At 39.7% G+C, this 4,862-nt stretch overlaps 1 protein-coding gene across 1 annotated transcript in view; it reads left to right on the plus strand.

Annotated features, from left to right (window-relative positions):
- POLA1 (DNA polymerase alpha 1, catalytic subunit) overlaps nt 1-4,862 on the plus strand; it is a 431,865-nt gene that overhangs the window by 339,799 nt on the left and 87,204 nt on the right.

A 4,862-nucleotide genomic window follows, 5' to 3' on the forward strand; every position in this document is an offset into this window, starting at 1 on the left:
GTGTGTCTCTGCTGTTCACTAAAAGCCTAGGTTCATTTTGAAAGAGAGGGATGGGGTGGAGTTCTTTTATTGACTCCATCCTAAGAGATCGTATAGGTACCTCAGCCTGTATGGTCAGGTGCCGTCTGTAACCCTCTGCACCCGGCGTGTCTTGTTCCTTACACAAGACGTGCAGGCACTGTGGGACTTAATGGGTTTGAGAAACGCTTTGTTACATAACTTAAAGTATTTGAAAATGTCATGACAAGTGCATGTTTTTTTCTCCTACCTGAAAATCACATTGACAACTTTTCTATTACCTGTAAAAAATAATAATAAAAAAAAAGGCAAATTTACACATTTTTCTTATTGGTTACCTACAGAGCGTTTAGTATGTTGTTTGTCAGCAAATACCAATTCAACCTCAACAGCATGTAAAAACCTACGACTATCGCTGGGTTTCCTCGCGTTAAGCATCCCTGCGCAATTGGTCCTGTGTCTTCTGTATTTCTGGCGATGTTTCCATGTAGGGTTTTTTGTTGTTTGTTTGTTTAACAAAAATAGTAGAATAAAAGATGTCTCTCTGTTAGTTATTTTCAAAAGCATTGAGATCTTCTGCCCTTGAATTGGTCTTACTGTTTTTAATTCCAGTCATAATTGCCGTCGAGTTTTTCCATCTACAAGTTAAAAATTACAAATTAATTTATAATTAATTTGACCGATTTGGTTTTGCAATCCTTGGATATAAAGCATTTTGAGACTCATAAAGATTGTTTCAGATATTATTTTCTTGTCTTTAGATGTTCAACAAGGACTTGGGCATATTTTCAATGAATAGGTAAAATTTATATAGAGAAGAAATTCCTTTTGTCCACTAATAACTAGGCTTTAGAAATTCCATTCATGGCTAATGTCCAACCCATATTTACTTGTAATATCACTAATAGCTGTTTTTCTTTTACCCCCAAGGACCATCCTTTTAATGCAGTTATGAGTTCAGAAATTTAAATATTGATTCCCTGATGAGTACATTGGCTATTTCTATCAGATCTATTACATCCTTCTGGGTATTGGTATAAGGGGGAATCCCCTTTACTTCTTCCAGAATTTCATTATCCTGGATTGTTCCCTAAATGTTCTTAGGCTCTCAGAGGATAAAATCCTCTCTAGGCATCTCCAAATTTCTTAGAGTTGAGGCTGAATCCATTTTTCATGATCAGCACTTTTCAGAAAGTCCCATGACTCCTGGAGACTGGAAGGAGTACTTTGGAAAGTCACTGGAGATGTATCCTGCTTCTTGGAAAGCATCACAGAGCATGTACATTGCTTCCCTGGATGAGAAGGAGTAGAGTAGCCTCTTGGGAGCTTCTTGATTGACAGAAGGGAAGAAGGATCGACAGTGTCTGTGCGCACGCTTTGCTGTCATCCCATTTCACAAGTTTCGGAATCGGATAGCTTGTTGTTTGCTTATGCTAAGTACACCACCCAGCAGTTCAGGGCAAAGACCGGCACTGAGTGACAGTATTGATGTCAGAAGGCTAGAGACAACAAAACAAGAGAAGGGTTCAGAACATAAGGAACTTCATGAAATGTTCCAAGAGCCTTTCATTTTATTTATGGAATTTTAACTGTTTGTTTATTCCTTTGAGCTTCCTTCTGTGTGTTTATTATTCCTAAATTACAGTGTAGGACTGAGGGAAGTAGTTGAAATTTACCTGCTTAGGGTGTTTTCTGATCAGTCTGTAATTCTAAATGGTGGTAGGATATTTGTTAGTGATGAGATATGAACTGAACCTGTGGGTCATAACTAAACTTCTGGGCTGTGCTTAGCTGTAGTCCCAAAGCAGAGCTCCACATAACACTGGATAAACTGTCTCGTAAGAGTAACATGAAAAATCAAAATCCATGGATCCTACATGCAGAGATTCTAATTCAGAAGGCGTGAAATAGAGCTTAAGAAACTCTTGTTTTTGATTGTTGCTAAGATAATTGTGACATGCCGCCATATTTCAAAAACCCTGTCCTGGGTTCTCTGTATGGAACAGTCAGATGGTTCTAAATAAAAGAGGACTGAATTCTGGTTGTAGTCCATCCCAGGAACAATTCCATAAATTTAAAGTCATGTGATATACATACAAAATTCACTTCTCACTTTATAAGTTGAAGTGAAATACTCTCTTCTGATTTACTGATCAAGGGTGACCTGCTGTAAAAATGAATTTTGAGTCTGTAGGATCCAGGAGGCCAAATATATTTATCCAATTTGGACTAAGGCCAGAACATCAGTAGACGTTAACATCAAAAGTCCTGTGAAAAATGACAGTCTTTACACACAGTTACATTATTGAGAATGGAATCTAAGTGTTGTCTGTCAATAAGGACCCTGTAACAGGCGTGTGAAATATTTACTGTCGACTCTCCTTTACTGTCGGTACCTAGCAACATTTCCTTTGCTGAGATTGTTTTACCATTTCCATCATAAAGCCTGTGTTTTAAGGCTTGTAACTGGATAGTGATTTTAATTTTTGTTTGAAACTTGGCAATTTGACTTGGAAGAAGCACATACAAATTATTTGAAAGAGGTTTATTTATTTTTATGGTGAAAAGTAGCTCTTGTTGAAGCTTTTTCCTGTGCTTGGCTTTCAAACGAAAGCTTAAAGGCCATTAGTCCATAATGTGAATTAACCCCATTTGGTATTTTTCCCTTTTCTGTAAAATGGTAAAGGACTGTTATTCACTTTGGTGAAGTGTTTACTGCATATTCACTGTAAGTACATAACATTTTAAAAGTGTTATTTTTATCTGACTTTGGTATTATTATTATTATTATTATTGTAACTGCCTTAGAATGTACACAGATGGCATAATGGATCCATAGACGGTTTTAGAGGAACATAGTAGCAATATATGAAGTACAAATCCCTCTAAAGGATGGCAGCGCATAATGGTCCCATTTGCCATTGCCTCTTCCCATGGTGCCTCGGCCTATGGGGGAGAAGTGAATCGGTTCTAATCTTTGCCCATTTGTGTACACTAAGTCCATTTAAAAATATAGGAGAAAGAAAATGTCTCTTTCTTTCCTCCACTGAACCTTATTTTTGTTGTTGTTGTTTTATATTTTCAGCAACAGTTAAAAAAAAAAAAACTTTTTGTATTATGTATTGAGTGATGTCAGAGAAACGAATGACCAATACTCTGTCCCTTGAAGGAGCTTGGAGTCTTATGGGGAAAGTCAGGCTCCATAGCAGCTGAGTGTGATAGGGCATGAGTGTTCTATTCACCCAGCTGGCCAAATTGTTTGGGAAGCAAACAGACGGAGCCACCAAGTGCTTTTCTACTTGACTATTGGATCTTTCTTTATTCTTCGAAAGAAACTTCTTCTGTTCCTGTCCTCTCAGTCGTATCCTTTCCTCTGTCTTCCCAGATGCTTCTCTCCTCTTACTCTGCGTCAGCTCTTTGGAGTAGGAAGGGCTTCGTGAATTTTTCTATAAATCTCTTTCAACATGCTGCATTTGCATCTGCCAAATTGGAATGCTAGGATTTGGGTCCATTGGTTGTTCGGTTAGCACACTCAGCTGCTGACCACGAGGGTCAAGTCCACCCGAAGATACCTCAGAAGAAGGGCCTGGTGATCTCCTACCAAAAAGGCAGCCTTTGAAAACCCTGTGGACCCAATCCTAGGAACATACCACAAAGAGCCGAAGGCAGGCGTTCCAACAGAAAGCTGTATGCCAGTGTTCCTGGCAGCACTATTCACAATAGCCAAAAGGTGGAAACAGCCTAAGTGTCAATCAACAAATACATGGATCAATAAAATGTGGTACATACATGCAATGTAATATTACTGAGCCATAAAGAGAAATGGAGTCCTGATACATGCCACCGCATGGATGAACCTTGAAAATATTACGCTGAGTGAAATGAAATAAGTCAACACAAAACGATAAGTGCTGTATGATCCTACTTATGTGAACTAGGCAAATGCACAGAGACCTAAGCTTATTAGTGGTTACCAGGCATTGGGAGGGGGGAGAAAGTAGGAGTCATTGCTTAGGGGGCACTGAGTTTCTGTTAAGGGTGGTGGAATAATTCATTATAGGGTAGCGATAATGGCTGCACAACATGAAGAGTGCAATCAGTGTCTGAATTATACATGTAAAAGTTGTTCAGTTGGCAAGTGTTTGTTATGTGTATTCTGGCCACAATAAAAAATGGTACAGGGGGACCTGTGGAGCACAGTTATCTGACACACATGGGATCGCCGTGAATTGGAACAGATTTGAGGCCAGTTGGTTACTAGTACTGTTGAAGTTGTAGCAGAGAGTTTAGCTAAACTGGTGATTTAACCTTGGCCTGGTGAAAAGCATTTATTAGGAAGCCCAGTTTCTCAAAGGGAGTCTCTGTAGGCCTAGGAGGACTGTTCTTTAGGTCACCCCTATTTCTTGCAAAGGGATAAGCTGACAGGTTGGGCAGCCTGTGGTGCCAGGACACTTGAGTGGTGCCCGTAAAGATTGCTGTGCTACTCGACCTGGTGGGATTGCACATTTGCTTCTGCTGTTGAGGTTTGGTCTCACCTTCTTTCTTGACTCTTTTTTCTTAAACTTTCCCATTTCATTTATTTTCTCTTTTCTCCTGTCTTTTCTTTAGGCCTAATGGTAATGTCTGTAGGCATTTTTTGTTTCCCTTAGTGTCACCCAGGACTAAGCTGTCTCTTTGTTAGGCACTTTGTAGTTTTCCATTGTCCTTTCACATGTGTAATACAGGTCCTCCGATCTACTTCCGTGGGAGCTCTGGTAGCGTAGTTCCTAAAGCACTTGACTGCTAACCAGAAGGCTGGCAGTTCAAACCCACCAGCCACTCCTCGGAAGGAAGGTTGGGCAATC

This window comes from Orycteropus afer, unplaced genomic scaffold (assembly GCF_000298275.1).
Source record: "Orycteropus afer afer isolate SDZICR_OR568_19922 unplaced genomic scaffold, OryAfe1.0 scaffold00617, whole genome shotgun sequence".
NCBI classification, from domain to species: domain Eukaryota; kingdom Metazoa; phylum Chordata; class Mammalia; order Tubulidentata; family Orycteropodidae; genus Orycteropus; species Orycteropus afer.